Source organism: Trachypithecus francoisi, unplaced genomic scaffold (assembly GCF_009764315.1).
Source record: "Trachypithecus francoisi isolate TF-2019V2 unplaced genomic scaffold, Tfra_2.0 Lachesis_group1, whole genome shotgun sequence".
Taxonomy (NCBI): Eukaryota; Metazoa; Chordata; class Mammalia; order Primates; family Cercopithecidae; genus Trachypithecus; species Trachypithecus francoisi.
The window spans coordinates 28,429,891-28,453,811 of record NW_022681454.1 but is presented as its reverse complement, the minus strand read 5'-3'; the positions used below and the strand labels follow the sequence as shown (position 1 = coordinate 28,453,811).

The 23,921-nt window shown below is 36.2% G+C and overlaps 1 long non-coding RNA gene across 1 annotated transcript; it reads right to left on the bottom strand.

Moving 5' to 3' along the window:
• Positions 1–614: 614 nt before the first annotated feature.
• LOC117086312 lies at positions 615–21,199 on the bottom strand. Its single transcript, XR_004438276.1, has 3 exons — positions 20,849–21,199; positions 11,652–11,789; positions 615–1,009 (listed from the first exon to the last, which is right to left on the bottom strand). It is a non-coding gene; the product is annotated as an uncharacterized LOC117086312 (long non-coding RNA).
• Positions 21,200–23,921: the final 2,722 nt, after the last annotated feature.

Sequence of the window (23,921 nt, the reverse complement as noted above, 5' to 3'; positions counted from 1 at the left end):
CCTGCTGTGGTTTTATCAAAAATTATCCTGATAATAACAAAATTGTAAATATCAAATTTCAATGGCAAGGTGGAGTATTTGAAAATCTACTATTCTGAGTTCTTCATCATGTAAGCAAACTTGCTACAACAACTACTACCACAAAGAGGTACATAATGAGAATTACTACTACTAATAATAGACTTATGGCAACTGATGGTCAAAAATCCAATAAATACTTATAATTCTATGGAGAAAATATAAATGGAAGGGAAAAATCTTTATATGTGTTTGTCAAAAATCCAAAAAATACTTACAATTCTATGGAGGAAATATAAATGGAAGGGAAAAATCTTTCTATGTGTTTGCATGTGTATGTGTGTGGGGGGGGTGTTTGTGTTAGTAGGGGAAACTGGCAGTTCTATAGAATGTCATTTGGTTTGTTTTTAATGAAATCAAAGAAACATGCCCCTGAACTGCATACAAATAGATACTTTAGTATTTACTTTGTTTTACACACACACACACACATACATGCGCACACATGCACTGCTGCAACTTTCTTTTTGTTCTCCATTTTATGCTATAATAGTCCATTTTTCTTCTTCTAGTGATGAACAATATAGATATAGCAGGAGAGAGTTTCTGCAGAAAAAGGCAATGCATCATCAAAATACAAGAATATTAAAAGTAAATTCCAAATCAGGAAAACATTTGAGCTTTATGCACCAACTTGATTTGGGGACTAAAATGTATTTCAGATTTAGTATTCTTTCTTCTACTTTTCTTTAGTTTTCTTCCTTTTTGCTTTTCTTTTCATTCTATATTTCTTTTGCTATTCTCCTTCTTTGTTAATAAACTTCTGCTTCTTCCACCCAAATGAGTGAGATATAGCCAATTGGGTCTTCATTTTCACTTTACATGTTGAAGTACAGCAATCCTCTTCAAATGGTTTGATCCTCTTCTCTCAATATCAAGGACAAATTATTGAAGATCCATACTGATGCCAAGAGACATGGTCTTCTAGTTACTGCAACCATATAGAGAAGAGGGCAATAATATTTGAATGGAAAGTGAAGTCACAAATAATTGATATCCACTACAAAAACACACACACACACACACACACAAACCATCATTTCTATCACAATATTATTACTTATTGATTCACCAATTCTGAAAGCAAAAAGTACTGCTGAAATAAAATAGTTCCTAAGCAAAGTATTTTATCTGTAGTCACAAATTAAAAATATTCTATTACATTTAACTGTTATTTGATAAATGTCTGTTCAGTACACATGTGAAAGACAATATGGTGGATAACATATGCATTATTTCTTAGCTTGCCTATATGTAGGTATTAGTTGGTGGACTTGTTAATATGCATATTTCTGACCTCCATTCAAAGAAATTGCACCTCATTGTTATGGGGAAAGGGCTCAATAATTTATTTTTAACAAGCTCCAAATGCGATTTTCATGTTTTAGGACAAACACTTGAAAATGCCCTGAGAACAGAAAATTGGAACAATGTCACTTTCCTCAAAATTCCTAAATTCTGAAACATTTGAAATCATAATCATCTTTTGATGTTGGTGGACACATATAGTGCCTTCAAGTACAAAATAAAATATGTTATATTTTGTAAAGCCTAGGCTCAACTTCAAGGTTCAGGTTCAACATGTAAAATGCTTATAAGTAATCTCTCCTGTCTTTACAATAACAAAAAGCTAAAGACACTGAAAGTCAATAACTTTTCTTGGACCCATCAGACAACTGAGGTCACAGGGTAAATAGCAAGCCTAAAATCTGGAGAGAAAGGGAACTCCAGATAGTCATAGCTGAGATCTGCTTACCTACAGCAGAAGCTGAGGAGCCATAAACTGGTAGGCAAACTTAAATAGTAATTTTAACAAACTGCCCAAAACAGAATGTAGACTAGCTTGAGTTTGAGAAATTCCTAGGGCTGAATTCTAAAAATGTCCTTCACACTTTTATGGGTTCTACTTCCAGAAGCTCACCAGATTCTTATTAGCAGAGGGCCATGAAAGAGCCTCTCAAGGATATGGCAAGGTTGGGGAGGTATAATCATTATAATATACACCTAGAGAGTTCTCCATTAAAACAAAAAGCAAAATAAACAAACAACAAGCAACAATACCTATCTCCGTTGGAAAAAAACTTTACCAGAGCCTTGTCCTGTGTGGGCAAAGAGTATTTCTTCAACTTCAGCCCCCTTTAGATTTCTTGTTTCAACTTAGTGGGGGAAGGATGAAAGCTGAGAAACACCAGTGAAGTGTACAGCCTTGTGACATAGGCCAGCTGAAAGAGTGATATTTAACCACACAATTATAGAATATTTTGCTTTCCTCACAGCCTACCACCTTATCAACAGGACTTCAATATAATAACACTGGATACCAATAGAAAGTTGCAAAATATAGACTCTATTTTAAAAGGAATTCTTAGGTAAGCACAAACACAACAAGTGAGAAAATAAATGAAGAAAATAAAGGAATTTGAAGCTTCTGGAACTTACAACTTTAACAAATGTTCAAAACACTCCATCTCCTAGCCTAATTTAAAAGCTCATAGTAAAGGCCTATTTAGTTCAGTTCTTATTATCTGATGCAACATAGATGGATTTCACAAAAAACTTATAAACCATGCTAAAATGCAAGTAAAACATAATCTAAGGAGACCTAGCAAGCATTAGAACCAGGCAGAGTTATTACACTGATTTGAGAATTATCAAACAGGAAATTTAAAATTACCATTTTAATATATACATGTTTAAGAAGAGATAGACAATAGAAGTAGGAGGAAGGGAACATTCAGAAGAGTTCAAAGGGAAATTCTAGAAATAAAAAATACTGCAACAGAAATGAAGAATGTTTTTTGATAGGTTCATCAGTAGATTAGACATGGATAAAGAAACAATTAATGAGCGTTAAGAGAAATCAATACAAACTTCTCAAACTGAGAGGCAAACAGAAAACAGAATTAAAAATAAATGAAAAAAATAACAAAACCAAACAAACAAAGCACAGAACATGCAAGAACTACAGGACAATGTCAAAAGGTCTAACACGTGCCTATTGGAATATCAGGGAAAGAAGAAATCAGAAATCCCTCGCTACCTTTCACAAAGTCTTCTGGACCGCATAGGCAATATTTCTGTCTTTCCCTCTTTGACAAAAATTTAGTCACATGATGCCAAAAGAAGGTTGAGAAATGCAGTCTTTTAATTGTGCACGCTGATCAGTGTTCTGTTACTTAGGGAAAATTGGAGAATGGTAAAACAGCCTCTATTGTACTCAGTTGGAAGTAATAAGGCTGGGAATAAAACAGTTTGATTATGAAAATATATTTGTCATTCTAATATGGAAGGGCTTTATTCTTTAGTGTTCTGAAAGGCACACGGTAATTTACTCTGACAAGGTCTATATGAACTATATTGGATTTGAGCATATCTTGCCTTAGAGATATTGTTGCTCATTCCTAAAATAACTTTTTAGCTAATCAGTGGAAACATGTCATATTGCTGAGCAAATGCAAAAAAATGAGTTGAATCTGGGGCTAATCCCAGAAGTCCTAGATGTAACCATTCATAGCAGTATTTGTCTTCAGGCCTGTTGAAGTATGAAGAAAGAAAAATAATTTAATTTGGATGGAATGCCAAGTTCATTAATTAAAAAGTAAAAAGAAAAGAAAGAAAGGATGATGTTGCACAACTAGAGAGGATAAAACATTTGAAGACTATGAGTAAACTTTCCTGTTATATCAAATTATTTGATTTTATATTTTCTGAAAAATGAATGGGAAACCATGAAATTTTAGAATAGGTTGAAAATTCTGAGATGCATTTAAGGAAACAAATTAGAAACATTGTCACTTGCTTTAAAATAAGAAAAATGACTATACAAAAATCTGGTAGGTGAGTAATGCATTTACAGTAAAGGCAGGAGATTGATTGAAAAATAAATACATCTGAATTATATTGAAAGCAACATTTGCCTACTTCCCTAATTTAACTATAAACAACTTTGCAAATATCCAGTCCTCCCAAATCTAGACCTCACTAATAGTTGTCCAAAGTTTACTATTTAACAACAGTTTGAAGAACGCATTCTGGAATTTTAGAGGTACTGCAAACTTTAAGTTTAGGTTACGAATGTTTCCCTCATTTGGAGCGAGGCAATTTTTTATTTTACTCTATCTTTTTTTTTTTTTTTCCCCCAGGAGTGGAAAATATCATGCAATCTGACTGAAATTCGATTATCTTCAAACAGTTATGCTGAGACTACAAGGTATACTGGGAAGAGAGAGCTCACTGTCTGATCACTTACTCACCAGAAATTTAACATGTTGGTGAACATCTTGTATTATGTGGAATCTATCCATCATTAAACATAAATGAGGAGACTGTGTTACACAAATGTGGTAATACCAAATGGATACATGTATTAAAGACACTGTAACCATCTGGACTCAATATGGGACGCAGAATGTTCCCATTTATCAAATTATAATTCCCATATGATATTTTACATCTGTAATTCAATGTTGATGAAAACATAATTGTTTTCCATTTGTCAGAGTGATTTTCAGCAGTAATGGATTAAGTTAACACATTTATCAGAGAAGGAAAAGATTGGTGGCCAATAGAGAATCTTACTAAATTCTCTGGTTTTAAAGAAAGAGGAAGAATAGAGACAAATAACAGTCACCATCAGAGGATTATTCAAAAATTTTAAGAATGAACGCATTTTATAATTATTCTTGTCTCCATCTGTTTGAATTAATTTCCTTTCTTAAAAGTGCTCTCCCTTTTTACTGTTTAACCTAGATGCTAAACAGGTTTCAAGATCCATCTTTTCCATAAAAAATTTTATTACTACCATCCACTCCATTATATACTGAACCGTCCCTTCTGTAACACAGGAGACATTACTACCTCCAACAAATAACTTTTATCACGGGCTTTTTAATGATCTCCACGCAAAATTGAGGTCTGTCTTCTTTCCTGTCTTTCTTCTTTTTTCTATTAATTTATTTTTTTCTTTCTTTTTTCCTTCCTTCTTTTTTTTCCCCTGAGGAAAAAAAAGCTTTATCATGAAAAATTGTGTAACAAACACTAATAAATAAAACTAAGAAAAATGCAGATATTATTTTTCAAGACATAGAAGTCCCCATACTTTGTCTACCAGGACTGTGTTATAGCTGGAACATCTCTATTGGAAACTCAGGATATGTTGATAGACCATTAGCACAGCCTGTAAAAAATATTACCCTCAATAGTCCTTTGATGAATACTATTAGCACCCCTTTTAGTTCCGGCTATTGCTACTTAGGATAACGGGTATCATATTCTTTCCCCTTGTTCTGAAATAAATGCTGTCAGAACACTTTCACTTCCAGTCCATCTAGACTCTAGCTCTTCTAAGAGTTAGTCCAGGAAGGAATCTATGATGGTCAGATTGAAGGTATTAATGCAAGAACTAAAAGTAAAAACTAATAGGGAGTAATAAATGCCCTGAGAGCTCCTTCCTTCCTCCAGTCTAGACTCTGTTTTCTCCCAAATGTTATTGGGCATCCTGAGTCTTTTTCAGTCACCTCCTGTACCTCTCACTTAGTCACATTTTGCTTCTTAGCACTTAGTCCTTGAATCCTACAGTCAAATTTTCATGATTTTCTAAGTATTTTTGCTCTCCAAAGTGTATAATCCTTATTCCGTTATTCTCCTCAGTCATGGCACCTCTGTTCTTCCAGCGAATGAGGTCAAAAATCTTGGAGATATCCTTGCAGTTTCTCAGTCTTCAAAATACCCCTGAAATCTAACCTTTTTTTTTTTTTTTTTTTTAGCAATACCACCGTAGCGCAAGCCAACAACATACCTAAATATGTCCATTGCAATGCCCTCTGAGAGTCTTCCATTTTCCAATATTATCAGCCTTCATACACATATACCTCTATCTTTTCCAAATGACGATTTTGACATAGGAATCTGTTCATGACATTCCTACAATCCGAGTTCTCCAGTGGTTTCCCATTAAGCCTGGAAAAATACTCACATTTTCTCCTTGGCTTATAAATTCTAACAGGAACTTGTTCCTGACTGCCTTCCCTACTCACATCCCATTCTCCAGCCACACATTTTAACATTTTAAAAACTCATCTGCCTTGGGACTATTGCACTTTGCTCCACCCATCCTATTACTCTAGATAGCCTTATGACAACTTCTTATTTTGTACAAATGCCAAGTCAAATTTATTACTTTCAGAAGTTAATTTCCTAAGTGTCTTAATTAAATAGAAGTCCTCCATAAATTGAAAACTTATTTTAAAATGATTTTATACTTATCACTATGTGGCAGCATATAAATAAGATGTGTATATACATGTATAATGTCTGATAACAATTAATGTATTTAAAATTTTCCCAACTAATAGACTGTAAACACCACGAAGGCAAGGATATTATTTATACAAATAATAGTGCCTGATACATAGGAAATATATAATAAATATTCTGAATAAATAAATAATCTAAAGGAATTATACAATTTATATATTTTAAAAGGGAATATAAGCATAATTTAAAACAAAATATTGAGGAGGAAAAATATGTTTTAACATATATATCAGAAAAAGTAAAATTCCAAAAACTTAACCCTGAAATTCTTCATGAAACTTGGTCTAACAAGACCTTCCCCATTACAATTGATGGCAATTTCCTCTTTCCGCTTGCCAATACAAATCCTTGAAGACTTCCTTGACACCCTTCTTTCTCCTGGAGTCTCATGTAGTCTATTATTTTAGTTACCCATAACTTCAAAATATATGCATACTCTGAGGGTCTCTCAGCACATTCTATTAGCCCTTTGTCCCATGGTCATCTCTATGCCTAAGTTATTGCCATATCCTCGTAAGTTGTGTCTTGGCCTACAGTACAGACTTTTCATATAACAGCAGCTGGAGTGATCTCTTTCTACTGAAGGATTGAGTACTGGCATATGATGGGAACTTTTTCCTGCTTGCACAGCTTTCCAATTATTTTGTAAGTTAGCAGAGGTTCTTTGAAGCTCTGGAAAATCCTGTTTTCTGAAGCTGTCATCATCACCAATAAATATTCATGACAGTGGTGTTTATTGTATGAATTGTGATGATTCTTTCTGGAGTTACATGAATTTGTGTTTGAAACAGAAGCCTACATAAGCTTTGGATTTTTAACCCAATATTCTTGAATCTCTACCTGTATTGTTATGACTGTGATGAATGTCATGTAGACAATCAAAATTCCAAAGGGGTGCAGCATCAAAGTAGTTTCTCTCGTCAGACCAGAGAAATTCAAAATAGTCTTCAAAATGGAAAAAAAAAAATAATTAAAAAAAAAAAAAACTTGACTAACAGTAGGCTATTGGTAAGAAAACTTCATTACTACCTAACATTACATCTAAAAATAAGAAAAATTTTGGGCATGTTCTTGTGGGTTTTTTTTAATCAACTACAATTTCTATTTCAGGGATTCAATGTCCTGTTTTAACTTTAGAAAGGAGAAACTAAAATTTAATTTTAAAAGTTTTTATTCCAACATGTATTTTATGCTATTCTTCTGCTTTATAGGCATGGATAAATCTTAAAGGCATACAATAATTGGAGATATATATATATATATCAGAGTATGTTAACATATATCAGATTATGTTATTTCTTTGCTCAAAATTCTGCATTTTAATAATATTAAATTCAAATTTTTCCACAATGGTCTCCTAGGTACAACGTGATTTGTGTCCAGCCTATGACACTCCATTACCCCTACTTTGCCTTCAGCTGGTTCTTGCCTTTCTTTTCCTCACTTGTTACTGCATAGTGGCCTTCCAGCTGTTGTTGAAACTGACAAGCACATTCTATCCTAGGGCATTTGCTTTGGCTGATCTTTGTGCTGGGAGCACTCTTCTCCCAGATTTGCAATTGGCTTCCTGCCTTACCTTTGCTCAGATATCACCTTCTTTTTTTTTTTTTTTTTTTTTTTTGAGACGGAGTCTCGCTCTGTCGCCCAGGCTGGAGTGCAGTGGCCGGATCTCAGCTCACTGCAAGCTCCGCCTCCCGGGTTTACACCATTCTCTCGCCTCAGCCTCCCGAGTAGCTGGGACCACAGGTGCCCGCCATCTCGCCCGGCTAATTTTTTGTATTTTTTTAGTAGAGACAGGGTTTCACAGTGTTAGCCAGGATGGTCTCGATCTCCTGACCTCGTGATCCGCCCGTCTCGGCCTCCCAAAGTGCTGGGATTACAGGCTTGAGCCACCGCGCCCGGCCAATATCACCTTCTTAATGAAGCTCACCCTCACAAATCTATTTAAAATGTCCAGTCGGGAAATCCTTATTCCCCTAATTATGTTCTATTTTATTTTGCTTTGTACAGTACATATCATCTTCCAGCACAAGTTTTAAGTTAGTTATTTATTATGTCTGTAGTATATCATCTTTTTTTCTGCAAGAATGTCAGCTGCATGAGCACAACTTATCTTATTCTTGTAGTCAAACTAAATAACAGAGAGAGGCTCTCTAAAAGAAAAAAGATATTTATTCAGGAGTAAGGTATTTCAGTGGGAATACAAGTGCCACAGTAAACTATGTGTGTATTCAGGGAGGTCAAGGAAGACAAAGTTTTTTAAAGGAAAAAATGAAGAGGATTACAAAATTGTTGTCAGGTAATTATCCTTGACTATAAGGATCAATAACAAGGGTGACGACAATCTGAGAAGAGTTTCTGGGAAGATATTTTGCAGAAGTATTTTTGTGTAAGGTTGCAATAGCTTCTGTACAAGGTTGTGGTTTTTGCAATGCTTTGTGGTAGTTTTGTTCTCAGACATACAAACATGAGAATCTTCTCCTCAGGGTCTTTTCTGGCTCTCTTTGTCTTTATCTTTTTTTGAAACACTAGTGACTCCCTTCTGATTCTGATAATTTTCGCACTGTATGTGAAGCACTACTATTATGTGTATACATGGTAAAAGCTTGGAGGGCAAGCTTTAAATTATATTTGTTACATGAATATTTTAAGAGCTCTTACAAATAAAGATAAAAAACTAAACCTGACAATTGAAGAAATAAAAGTAGAAGCAAGACTATGAAAAAGAAAAATTCAGCTTAAGACCAAAAGCAAATTAAAAGCAAAACTCCATTTTAGGCAATTAATTTAGAAGTAGCTTTTCCTTTAATTCCTGATAAACATGTTTTTAAAAAGGCAGTATAAATAATAGAATCTAATAGAGAGATTCAGTCATGGTTGCTGCCCTATCTCACATGATTCCTTCTTAAAAGAAACGTACAATAACCTTCGTGTTCACATTCCAGGGCAAATATTTAGCCATGATTATGATTCCATATGCTTACTGTGTAGCATAAATATCATGCCTGTGGATAGAACCCTCTAATGTTGTGATCTCTATTTAACCTGTTCTTCAGAAAAGGTCATGTGACCCATGCCTTCTGGGGCAGTCTTGATAACTCTCACTCTCTTTCTCCATGTGCAGCCAAATATGTCAAGGACAACATACTACTTTCATGTGAAAAGAGACTTCTTTCCTGACTTTTGTGCTTTTTTTTTTTTTTGATCTTCTAGTTTTTCCACAACAGATCTGTATTAAACATCAAATTTAGTTTAGAGAATTGGGGATGATTAAATAGCCCAGCACTCTTATGTATAATTAACTGAAAGTTAAGTATGGCCGTAAATATGAACGTAGTCCATTCCAGCTCACCAGGGAAACTCTGCTTTAGAATTCCAAGAACAGACCTGGAAAGTATAAAATACTGTTTTCTTCAATGTTGTCATTTTTTCTTATTTATTTATCTTAGTTGTTTAATTATGGAGTCTGAAGGCTGGGATCTAAAGTAGAATTCTGGTACCGTATTTTAAGTTTCCTCAAGCTCCATATAATAGAATTAAAAAATCCTACATTAAACCTGAAGAGAGAGAGAGAGAGAGTGTGTGTGTGTGTGTGTGTGTGTGTGTGTGTGTATTTGTTCTCTATATGTGTATTGGAGTTCATCTGTTTTTAAACCTAGGATAAAAAAATAAGATAGGGAAACAGAAGATATTTGGTTTATTTGTTGATTGGAAAGATGATAGTTACAGTGAAAGAGGTGTATTAGATCTACAACTAAGAAGTGAACACTGAGCAAGAAAGAAACACTGCAAAGATAAACAGACAAAAAATTCTATCTGGTAATATCATGGGTATTGTAGAAAAAAGAGTATCTTTTTTCCCCATCTTAAATTTGTGGCTGAGTTCTCTATAACAAAAGACAGATTAACAACACAAAAGCATACAAATTTATTTAATATGTCTTATGTGACACAGGAGTCTTCTGAAATGAAAACATTTCAGTCAATAATCAACTGCATATGTTACAGTGGTCTCATAAGATTATAATACTGTATATTTATTGTACTTTTATATGTTTAGATATGTCTAGATATACAAAACCTTACCATTGTGTTATAATTGCCTACAATATTTATACAGTAAGATGCAGTACAAATTGGCATCTCAGGAGTAATAAACCATACCATATAGCCTAGGTGTGTAGCAGGCTATTTCATGTATGTGTGTATAAGTATGGCCTAGGACATTTGTGTCACAAAATTGGCTAATAACTCATTTTTTAGAACGTATTCCCATTGTTAAGTGATTCATGACTGTACTTAAAAATTTGGAAACTGGAGTGGCAAATCACAGGTGCAGAACTCACCATCTTGGCATAGTCAAATAACAACACAGAGACTTAGGCACTATGACAAAAGTGATCAAAAGAGTCTAAATTGCCCATGCAAAATATTGCATATTGTAAAGATCATGCCAGTTACTGTTTTCATTTATGCATATGTTGAAAAGAGTGTTTATCTCAAGTTCCTTATCATTGTAAATCGGAGGGAAAAAATGGATAGAGGTGAAGCAGAGGAGGAGGCCTAATACCAGAAACAAGAAGTTGTAGTTGGAAATCTCACAAAAGAGAGATATAAAACAACATATTAAAAACTGGTCATGAGCTATTTTAAAACAACCTATCTACTGTTTTTTTTTTTAATTCAAATATATTCAGCACATCAGTCATATATCAGTTATATATTTTTTTCTTGTTTCAGTTCTAAAAATGCAACAGACCAGTTTTAGTAATCTCACCAGATAGAAAGAAGAATAACTTAAAAAATTTATATAATTTGAGATTATTTCACCATAACCATATTGCAATGAAAAATGATGCTTTATTTTTAATAAAAATAATTTTGTCAACAAAAACTTGCTTACAGTGTGATTTCAAAAGTGATAAAGTAATGCATTTAGAATTAACAATTAACTTTTTTTTTTTCTGTTTTCTGAATTCCTGATGCTGTGGCATCTGGCCCTTGCTGACCTGAGACAGATTTTCCCACCCAGGATTAGTTTATTCTCAGAGATAGTAAAGGACTTGCTTGAGAGCATGCCTTTGGTATGCAAACCAGCCAATCCCAAATCTATGTCCCCTTCTCCTTCTGTTATGTTTACACTATGGAACGCTTTCCTCCAGGCCTAAGCACCCCAGAACAAGGTCACTGACAACTAGGGACTACTCCTGCACCCCACAGTCCACCAAATTAATCAAAATATCTCATTTTAAACCTACTTGGCTTGTGTGCTTTGCATCATCCATTCCTCCCTACAAAGGTCCAGTCAGGCTTTGCCGGTAGCTTTCCTCTCTGTCTGCTCATCTCATGCAGATGCTTCCCAGGCATGGTGTGCTGTGCCTCCTATTTTTAGGAGACTGTGAGAATAATACAAATGCCTTTATTAATCACGATCACGTTTGTGCCTGTGTGTCTTATCAAACTTAAAACAAATCCTGGGTACCATAAAACAAATCTGTATGAAAACATTAAAAAGTATGAAACCATTAAGATATAAAGAGTTAATCATCAATTATCCAGAAAGTTTGCTTCACTAGAAAACTCATTGCCAGATAATGTCACATAAAGGAGGTACTACAGTTTCCTGAGCTCTTGTCAAAAATGGAACATAAAACCTAAAAAAGAAATTAAAGATAATCAGACCTAAGAGCTTAAAAACACAGTAGATTGCTCACTGGCCTACACTGTAAAACTAGAAAATCTGGAGAACTCATTTAAAATAATGACCAGCCTCACAGGGACTTTACTTGTAATGAAGAGTTAATGTATCTGAACCATTTTAAAACTTTATGGATGAGAGACATGAATGAAGTGCTTTGCTAAATCACTCTCCTGTCTCTGGCCTCAGGAGGTTAACTGCGATGCTAGCTTTCCTATGAAGACCACAAGAAGGGGAGAGACCAGAATTTTTTGAGCAAAGGTCATATAGAACCATTGCTCCAGGGATCATTGCTTTTCTACATGGATTGTAGTCATAACAAACAAATGAGCTATTTTAATACACATCAAAGTGGTCCTGGCTATCAGGAAGGTAAATCAAACTAAAGCCACACAGAGACCACATACACACAATATGTATACCAATCCCTGAAGAATAGAATGGTGGAATATGTCTTTTTTTTTTTTTTTTTTTTTTTTTGAGGCGGAGTCTCACTCTGTCGCCGGGGCTGGAGTGCAGTGGCCGGATCTCAGCTCACTGCAAGCTCCGCCTCCCGGGTTCACGCCATTCTCCTGTCTCAGCCTCCCGAGTAGCTGGGACTACAGGCCCCGGCCACCTCGCCCGGCTAGTTTTTTGTATTTTTTAGTAGAGACGGGGTTTCACCATGTTAGCCAGGATGGTCTCGATCTCCTGACCTCGTGATCCGCCCGTCTCGGCCTCCCAAAGTGCTGGGATTACAGGCTTGAGCCACTGCGCCCGGCCCGGAATATGTCTTTATCACACAGAAATAATACGACAGTTACGACTTTCTGTGAAGTGATGGTTACTGGAACATAGAAAAATAAACAAACTCACTTTGAAGGAGACTGGAGATAGGGCCTACTTACAAGATGAAGGTGAATCATTCTATGACTAATATTGTTCAAAATGTTATTGGAAACTTTTTTTAAAAAGTTGAACATTATTGGGCTATATTGGTATAGCATTTGCAAATATGTTCTGTATATAAAATCATATGAAAAAATGGAAGTTCAGAGCGACTCAGTAACTTCTCATGGGTTCTTTTTGATGGTGAAGAGCTTGGATACAATTTCCGATCTGAGTTCAAAATGCTAGCTAATGAGTTTTGAAACATTAATATGTTTTATTCATATAAAACATTATCTTGAGTTTTCTGTAAAGAATGTGATGTCTTTCTAACATTGTAAAATTATTTACATTTTTAAAACCATTTTTCTATATTACAATGAATGATAGTGAAAATTGGATGGATTTTAATATTAGAGACCTAGATTTAAATAAGAGCTTAACCATTTGATATTTGTGAATCGTAGAAAAGTTACCTAATCTCTCAAAGCTTAAGTTTTTGAATGTGTGAGCACAGCCAAGATGTGCTCACAGAGAATGGTTTGCATAATAAGGGTGATATGTTTAAGAAGTACTGTTAAATTAGAAGTTACAAAATATAGTTCCTTTTTTTTTCTTTTTTTTTTTTTGAGACGGAGTCTGGCTCTGTCACCCACGCTGGAGTGCAGTGGCGTGATATCGGCTCAATGCAAGCTCCGCCTCCCAGGTTCACGCCATTCTCCTGCCTCAGCCTCCCAAATAGCTGGGACTACAGGCATCCGCCACCATGCCCAGTTAAATTTTTTATATTTTTAGTAGAGACGGGGTTTCACCGTGTTAGCCAGGGTGGTCTCGATCTCCTGAGCTCGTGATCCACCCACCTCAGCCTCCCAAAGTGCTGGGATTACAGGCGTGAGCCACCATGCCCGGCCAAAATATATTTTCTACTGTAGCACATAACAAGAAAAGAAATTACTTGGGGAAAAAAATCCCGTAAAATGCCTGCTTTGAATTAAAAAAAAAAAAAAAAAAAAGTGGAAAATTTATTCTGCTTTAAAAATAAAAATGACACTCCAAATTCAAAAGAACTGCTTTTCTAAATGATGTTGCTAAAGTAGAGTTGTATATTAAAGCATTTTTTATAAAAAGAAAGTTGCTGATGTTTTTTCAATGTATTGTGCCGTTCACGCCCCCAGTCATCTAGCAATCCTTCTTAGCTATGTATCTAACTCATACTCCATATTTTAAAGACTCTCCCCTGCTCTTGTGATTTACCTAAAAATTCCAAATTTCAAAATTGTGTTTCCCTAGTATACTGTTGAAAGACTTTTTGAGAAAATCTTCTTCAAAACTAGTTTTTAAAAATTTGAATTAGCATCAAGCCATTGAAATTAGACCTGCTAGCCTCTTTAGAAATGATGTGCTGAGACCTGGAAATGCTCTGTCTCTTTGCAGAGGATGTTTTTGGATAATTCTCCTTATTACAAGCAGATAGCTCTGAGTGTGTTAGAGCCAAGCACTGAGGATCTTTACATTATTCTACTTTTGTTGTTGTTGTTGTTGTTGCCTATTCTGAACAACACTGGTGACTAGAACCTATGACTTCCTCAAGGGTAGCATCCTGAAAAATTGCTATCCCAATTCAGAGTATTTATACTTTTTAACAACAGGTAGATCACAGATGCAGATAACCAAATCAGACCTTGTCTCTGTAAACAACTGATATAGCCAAACGCATGCATACCAGGTGACTATCATCCCTGGTCAAGATTTGTTATCAAAAGCTAAGGTCCTTGAGTTTTCACAAGGTGTGATCCTTGAGGTGTCTTCTAGGTGTGATTGTGGAAAGCTTTCAGTACTTACTTCTAGCTTTAACTTTCCCGCATTTCTAAAGGATGGTTTTCAAACCTTGACATATCCTTCTATCTCCTACTGTCTTTGGTGTTGAGATAACTTGTCTTTGTTCCCCCTAGGAACACATTGAATCCCTTCGCTAAGTACATGTGAAAAACAGGAAAGAATGACAGCTTCACGGACTCCTCATTTTTCTCTTTCGTTTTTTATAACACTTTACAATGAATGAGATTGTAGTCAAAAGCCCTCCAAACTCTTAATCTTCCCACTTGTTCACTTGAAAAACGTCATGCTATAAGTGAAAGAAGGCAGTCACAAAAGATCTTATGTTTATTCCACTTAAATCAAATGTCCACAATAGGCAAATCTATAGAGATGAAAAGCAAATTAGTGGTTGCTTGGGAATGAAGGAAACAAGAGAGTGATAGGTAAAGGGTCCAGGGTTTGTTTTTGAGGTCATAAGAATTATTTTGAAATGTTTTGTAGTGATGTTTATACATATCTATGAATTTACTGAAAACAGTTCCATATTTGTGAATTACATCTCAATAAAATGGCTAAATACCATATTAACAACTATAGTCCAGAGAGACAGGTACTAAAATACAGATTTCCAAGTAGTTGCCAATTGATCAAATAGTGGCTGTTTCTCTTTGATTATCATTTACTTAAATGCATTGTCAAAACTTAAAAATGTAGGGATCTCACATAAAAATCCAGAAGAAAGGGAAAGAAGAAAGGAAGGAAAGAGAGAAGGAAGGAAGGAAGGAAGGAAGGAAGGAAGGAAGGAAGGACAAAAGAAGAAAGAGAGAAGCATTATACCTTGTCTGTTGGATTTTCATAAGAGTTATTATCTCTGGATAATTATCTCTGAATAATAATAGTTTGAGCCCCCTAGGAACACATAGAATCCCTTCGCTAAGCACATGTAAAAGACAGGAAAGAATGACATCATCATGGACTCCTCAATTTTCTCTTTCCTTTTTTATAACACTTTACAGTGAATGAGATTGTAGTCAAAACTGGGGACAAGGACGGTATTTTTCTCTTGCAATGAAGGAAAAAAAACCTCAGTGTCAATCACTGACAACATTTAAAGAGTATCTTCTACTGACTGACAACTTTTAAGCCAATACTATATTGCCCAAGGAATGACTGAGATATCAGACTTCATAGTTAAGGATGCTATTTATGAACTCCAGGGGGTTGTGATGTTCTTACTGTTTAACAAGTGTAAGTAAGAGATCCCACAATGCTGCTGTACAAAATGCCTTTGTCATTTCACTTAATTCCCTTTACCATTTCCTCTCCTGAACCTTAGCTTCGTGGCCACTTTAGTTCTTTGAAGTTTGTTTTTCTGCCCCCCATCTGTGTGAATCACTGCAGGCCAAATTCTGTTTTTGTGATAGTCAAGGGGAGCTGCCAGCCTGTATCTAAAGGCTGAATTTTAGCACCGGGGTGGTGGCTGATCTCTAACAAGTGTAAACAAACCTATCAGAAAATGTGGCTAAGCTAGACAAGTGTTAGGGAGGGATGTTAGAAGAGTGGTCAGATAATGACTTTTATATGGTTCTACAGAACTGACTTTGTTTTTCTTTCTTTCTTTCTTTTCTGTAATTCCAGTTAAATTGTGATCTTATATAATACCTACAGTTTGCATAATGATTGTAGGGTTATTGAAAATATTGCATTTTATACCAGTAATATTTCTTTTTTATATTTGAAGGCACTTTCAAATTCCTTTTTTTTTTTTTTGCAACATAGTTAGGATGGATTATCATATTAGATAAAGGTTGATAAATTTAATGTATGATGACAAAAGTATTGGTTTCTAAGTACTTGTCAATGAGAAACCTAATTCAATGATTATAAATCAACATCTTTATATTCATTTATTATTTACAGATATGTAAGGATTACTTGTAATAGTCTAGTAGGTTTCTCAATTTGCCAATACAATTTCACTCAATTTCCCCTTGTTAGAATACAGGAGTTAAGGAATGTACTACATGTATGACTTTTGTAGAGTTGTCAGTCTACAGATCGTATTATAATAGTTTCAATAACTCTAGTACTACATATAAGTTGCTGAAGAAAGAGATTTAAGTAAAATTTTTAAGGCAAGTAAAAAAAAATCAACTTAATTGTATCCATTTTGGAAAGCATATTAATCAACTTTTCACTACAAAAAATGCTAATTCAGTAAGCTATCTAATGCTTAATCTAAAAGAGGTTGCATTGTATTATAAATTGAGAAAAACTGCATTACAATTTAACATTATTTGTTCTCATCTCTGAGGAGGTTCTGAGCTTCTAGGTTCAATTTACTGGTCGGGCTAAGATTTCTGCAGCTGCTCAGTTACAGTTAAAACTGAATAGAAACTGTCAAGATATGTCCCAGTTGATCATCAAAGTGCCAAACATATTCATTCCTGCTCTGATATTTGCCAACAACCTTCTCATGTATAATGATCATGTTCAATTATTACTCTACTATGAGTACTCTATTAGGATAATCTTCTAGCACAAGGAGCCAAAGAGTTCATGAGGCAGCTGTGGTTATGTAAGTTTAGTGAATCTCTTACTTTGTGCTCAGGAGGAAACATCTCTTCTGTGAGAACTAGGACTTTGGAACTATAGAATTTAAAGTTGCAAGTTTAAGAAACACAAAATTCCTAAGAGGCTCAGTAGGATAGTAGAGCCATCCTGATTTCCATCCCTCAGATTCTGAGTCCATGTAGTCTACTAATTTAAGACAGGAGCATAATCTCTTTCTTAGTGAATATTCTCTAGTAGCTATTAGTGTACAAATTAAAGATCTCCACACTTGTGTCTATTCATATTGCTTCACCCATATGCATCTTCCCCAAAGTTCCTTGTACCCATATTTCAATATTGTTTGTTACAAGCCTATGGCCAAACAGATAACCCATTTGCTACTGTCCATGAATATTATATACAATAAATTTGGAGCTGGATGTGGTGGCACATGCCTGTAATCCCAGCATTATGTGAGACTAAAGTGTAATGATCACTTGAGCCCAGAAGTTCAAGGCTGCAGTGAGTTATGATCATGCCACTGCACTCCATCCTGGATGACAGAGTGAGAACCTGTTTGTAAAATGAAATAAATAATTAAAATGGTAATATTGGTTTAATTCTTATATTAGTCTGTTCTCACACTGCTAATAAAGACATACTTGAGACTGGGTAATTTATAAAGGAAAGAAGTTTAATTGACTCACAGTTCCACATGACTGGGGAGGCCTCACAATCATAGCTGAAGGAGAATGTGGATCAAAGTCATGTTTCTCATCGTGGCAGGCAAGAGAGCTTGTGTAGGGGAATGCACCTTCATGAAGCCATAAGATTTTATGAGACTTATTCACTATCATGAAAATGGCATGGGAAAGACCCGTCCTCATGATTCAATTACCTCCCACAGACAGGGCTCCTCCCATGACATGTGGGAAATATGGGAGCTACAATTCAAGAGGGGATTTGGGAGGGGACACAGCCAAATCATATCATTCTGCCCCAGCTTATCCCAAATCTCATGTCCTCACATTTCAAAACCAATCATGCCTTCCCAACAGTCCCCCAAAGTCTTAACTCATTTCAGCATTAACTCAAAGTCCGGAGTCCAAAATCTCATCCAAGACAAGGCAAGTCCCTTCTGCCTATGAGCCTGTAAAATCAAAAGCAAGTTAATTACTTCCTAGATACAATGGGGGTACAGGTTTTGGGTAAATACAGCCATTCCAAATGGGAGAAATTGACCAAAACAGAGGATCTACAGGCCTCATGCAAGTCCAAAATCCAGCAGGGCAGCCAAATCTCAAAGTTCTGAAATGATCTCCTTTGACTACATGTCTCACATTCAGGTCACACTGATGCGAGAGGTGGTTCCCATGTCTTGGGCAGCTCTGCCCTTGTGGCATTGCAGGGCACATCCTTTCCCCCTGCTGCTTTCATGGGTTGGCATTGAGTGTCTGTGGCTTTTCCAGGTGCACGGTGCAAGCTGTGGGTAGATCTACCATTCTGGAGTCTGAAGGATGGTAGCCCTCTTCTCATAGCTCCACTAGGCAGTGCCTCAGTGGGGCCTCTGTGTAGGGGGCTCTGACCCCACATTTCTCTTCCACACTGCCTTAACAGAGGTTCTCCATGAGATCTCTGTCCCTGCAGCAAACTTCTGCCTGGAAATCCATGCATTTCCATACATCCTCTAAAATCTAGGAGGAGGTTCCCATACCTCAATGCTTGTCTTCTTTTCACCCACAGGCCCAATACCATGTGGAAGTTGTCAAGGCATGGGGCTTGTACTTTCTGCAGTAATGCCCTGAGCTGTACCTTGGCTCCTTTTAGCCAGGGCTGGAGCTGAAGCACCTGGGATGCAAGGCACCATCTCCCAAGGCTGCACAGAGCAGGGGGCCCTGGACCTGGTCCATAAAACCATTTTTCCCTCCTAGGCCTCCAGGACTGTGATGGAAAGGACTGCTGTGAAGACCTCTGACATGCCGTGGAGATGTTTTGCCTGTTTTCTTAGTGACTAACATTTAGTTGCTCGTTACTTATGCAAATTTCTACATTGGACTCGAATTTCCTCAGAAAATGTATTTTTTCTTTTCTATAGTATCATCAGGCTTCAAATTTTCTGAATTTTATGCTCTGCTTCCCGTTTAAACATAAATTCCAATTCCAAACCATATCTTGGTGAAAACATAAAGCTGAACACTTTTAACAGCACCCAAGTTACCTCTTGAACACTTTACTGCTTAGATATTTCTTCTGCCAGATTCCATAAATCATTTTTCTCAAGTTCAAAGTTCCACAAATCTCTAAGGCAGGGGAAAAATGTCACCAGTCTCTTTACTAAAACATAGCAAGAGTCACCTTTATTCCAGTTCCCAACAAGTTCCTCATCTCAGATGGAGATGTTCAAAGAGCATTTGTTCAAAACCAGTCAACAAGTCTCTAGGAAGTTCCAAACTTCCCCAGATCTTCCTGTCTTCTTTTGAGCCTTCCGAACTGTTCCAACATCTACCTATTACCCAGTTCCTAAGTTGCTTTCACATTTTTGGATACCTTAACAGCAGCACCCCACTACCTGGTACCAATTAACTATATTAATCTGTTCTCATGCTGCCAATAAAGACATATCTGAGACTGGGTAATTTATAAAGAAAAAGAGGTTTAATAGACTCACAGTTTCACATGGCTTGAGAGGCCTCACAATGATGGCAGAAAACAAAGGAACAGCAAAAAAACATTCTACATGGTGGCATGCAAGAGTAGAAATGCAGGGGAACTGCCCTTTATAAAACCATTAGATTTCATGAGACTTATTCACTATCACGCGAACAGCATGGGAGAGACCCACCCCCTGATTCAATTACCTCCCACCAGGTCACTCCCGTGACATATGAGAATTATGGGAGCTACAATTCAAGATGAGATTTGGGTGGGAACACAGCCAAACCATATCGATTCTCTTTTGTCATAAAATGGACAACAAAATGTATGTGCCAAACCTATATCTATTGAAAAGATTCCTTCTCACCATTATGTCTCATAGCTATCACTAGAGACCAACATGGCCAACCTGGCGAAAGCCATCTCTACTAAAAATACAAAAATCAGCTGGGCATGGTGACAGGTGCTTATAATCCCAGTTACTCAGGAGGCTGAGGCAGGAGAATCACTCAGACCCAGGAGGCAAAGGTTGTAGTGAGCCTAGATTGCGCCATTGCACTCCAGCCTGGGCGACAGACTGAGACTCTGACTCAAAAAAAAAGAAAAAAAAAGTCGTACTACGAAAGTCCATTTTTGGCTCATACAAACATACTGAGGTGACCTACTCATGAAGTAAGTTCTGTACTATTCTTCCTCTGCCAACCATTAAAAAAAAGATCCAGCTTGCGAAAACAGATGTAAGTATAAAAGAAGGTACTGTTCCAAAAGTGGTGGGTGGCATCTGATACTTTGACACTCATTTATATATCTTATTTTTACCCATGAAACTTGAGATTGATCCTAGATATACTACTTCCATCTTACCATCGATTCTAGCTAGGTCCCACTGACTATATGACTTTTGAAGTCTTCTCACACCAGATCTTGATAAGTAGTACTCATTCCATGGTTTCTTGATATGCCATGGTTAGATATTCCATCTTTACCAGTGTCCAATAGCATACTTAGCATTGTTTTTCAAATATGCTTGCATCTCTGCTGCAAATGTCATGATCTTTCTGACTTCTTAAGCCTTGGAGTTTGAACTACACTTTTCATCTGAATCTGTACATTAGACACCACTTAAAACCTTTTCCCTAAATCAGATAACTTTAGTTCTATGAGATCTTCTAGTTGCATGGCTCAAACAACATCTTGGATCTGTTTCAGAGCCTTTTCTAGTTCTAAGTCCCACTCAAAGCCATTCATGTTACCTAACAAATGGGTCAGAATAGCATTACATGTAATAGCATTATTGTGCAATAAATGTGTCAGAATACCACTCCCAAGTATAGTATGCTGCACGTGACTCCCAAAGAGGCTTATGAATGATGTAGCTAATTTATTAATATATTGACCTGCTCTGGATTCAAAAAAATTTTGAGAAATATGATAGGCACGTGAATAATTTTAAGGATTATCTTTACCCTCTACAGCAAGGTATTCAGACTACTAGCCATTTTTTGTTCATCAGATCAATCAAGATGATGTCCTTAATACAGTGGATCAACTTTATATCCTGTGGTTTGTTTAGATGGTACTAGAGCCTACTGGTATATTGTGTCAGCAAGCTAGAGAAATAAACTTATTCAAGAGAAAGACCCACAATGTTTGTTGTCAGACATCCATTGTGAATGTGACTGTTTCTTATTCTCTTTCTCAGTGGGTATGTAAAAGAAGGCACTCGCTTTATCAATAGCTAATAGTATATATCAGAGACCCTTGTAAATGTACTACATCTGGCATGACAGCTGCAATTAAGTTTACGGTGGTCCTGCTTCATAAGCCGGACCAACTATATTTTAAGGGATCGTGTTGTGAACTAAATGGTGATATCATAAGCCGGACCAACTATATTTTAGGGGATCGTGTTGTGAACTAAATGGTGATATCATGGGGATCACAATCCCTGCATCTTTTAAGTTTTTGTGAGTAGCAATAATCACCCTGTGATATAATTTTGTTCAGGATTTACTTTATTTTATGGAAGGGATCAGTTTCAGAGTCTTCTTGGCATTTCCTAATGCAGTTGTTCTTACTCCACAGAAACCAATGTGTGGGTTCTGTCAACCACTAAAGATTTTCATTCAAATTATAGATTGTGAAAATACGGCTTGTGGATGTAGTGGATCTTCTGTGAGTCAGATCCGGGCCAAGACTCCCTTTATGACTGGAGTGCACGTGCTTATGGTCTACCATAGCAGAGAGAATGAGAATTTAGGTATCTAGTATCTGTGTCCATAGCATTTTTTTTCTAACTAGCCATTGAAATATGAGACCTTCCTTTACCTCTGTGTAAAATTACCCAAGTAAATTGCCATACAAATGTGTTTAGTAAAGGAAGGTGAAAAATCACTACTGTGTACACTTGCTGTGCTATCAAAGGTCTTTCTTCATGGGGTGCTGCTCCCCGCACAACCAGTTGTTTCTTGGGCTAAAAAGTGTATAAGCTACGAAAAGTGGGGAAAGGGCTGTGAAAGCTCACTGAGGTAACTGACTTCAACCTTTTGCTCATTCAGTCTTGATATATTTTAATCATAGATGTTAAGAAATATACTTTTCTGTGTTTTTTTCATCGTGGCCTGTGCATCTCCATGTTTTATTAACATTCTTTACCTCAACCTTGCTGCCCATTATGGTATCGTCTCTCTTGCCTCTACCTTTTGTCATCTGGTATTTAAGAATCTTATTATCCCGAATGCTATTAGGGAGCCCAGTTTTATAACAGACTCTCCTGTCATTCTCAGCTTATCTTGAACGGTCAATACTGAACACATCAGCAATACTGGAACATTTTTCACTTGCATATTTATTACTAACTTGTTAAATAAAGTGTCTCTAGGACAGTGATTCCCAGCTTGTGGCAATAGTCTCCACTGCACCACAGGGTACAACTGATAATGTCTGGATACATGTTGGTTGTCACAACTGGAAAAGGCTATTGAGGTCTAGTGTGGAAGGGATACTGTCCAATATTGCACAAGGCACAAGACATCCCATCACTTCCACAGTAAAGAAATTTCAATTCTCAAATATCCATAATGCCAAGGTTGAGAAATTCTCACCTACATTGTCCAAAAAATCATAGTCAAACATTTTTAATTCCCAAGAGCTATATAATAGATTAATTTAGGAAGACTCGTTTCTCTTAAGTTCTCTGATATTTTCCTCCAAATCTTACTATAGTAGATCTGGTATCCTATACTGCATTTAATATGAACCGTTACTTTTTTCAAAGTTCCAAGAGTCATCTCAATGGTATATTAAAAATTTGTTCCAGGGATGCTCACTGAGATGTCACATCCTAAGGCATGAGGTATTACGTTTATCGACAAAATCTCCTTTATCTGGCTTTCCTTTCATTCTGCCTTTTATTGGGCACCCTAAAGATTCTCTTTCAGTCTTACTCAGGAACACCCTGGCAGTATATGTTAGCTGTGTCCTGCAGCTTATTTAGTACAAAATTACTCTACTACCTTAACAGGTTCAGCACTTTCCCAGTCAAATAATGCTGAAATGTAATGCTAGTTACTGCTTTTATGCCATGGGAAGAGATGGGAGCATATCCTTAAGAAAGCAAACTTTGCAAAGTACTTGCCTCATTTGAAACTTCCCCATAGTCTTTAGGCAAAGGGAGTGAAGAAATCTTTCTTTTCAAACAAAGTAGAGTGAATTACTTCTGCAATCCCAGAGGATTCAGGAAAATCTTTAGTTTTAAGTTTCTCAAGCGACTGTCCCCAGATATATCCATTCTAATCTCATTTCACTTCTTCCCTCTGAAGACCCTGATTTTGGTATGGACGAGTTGACTAGTCTAAGAAATTCAACCTTTTCCGAATTTGTTTCAATTTTACAATAAGGAACATTATTTTTTAGCTTCATATGTTTTAATAAAGAG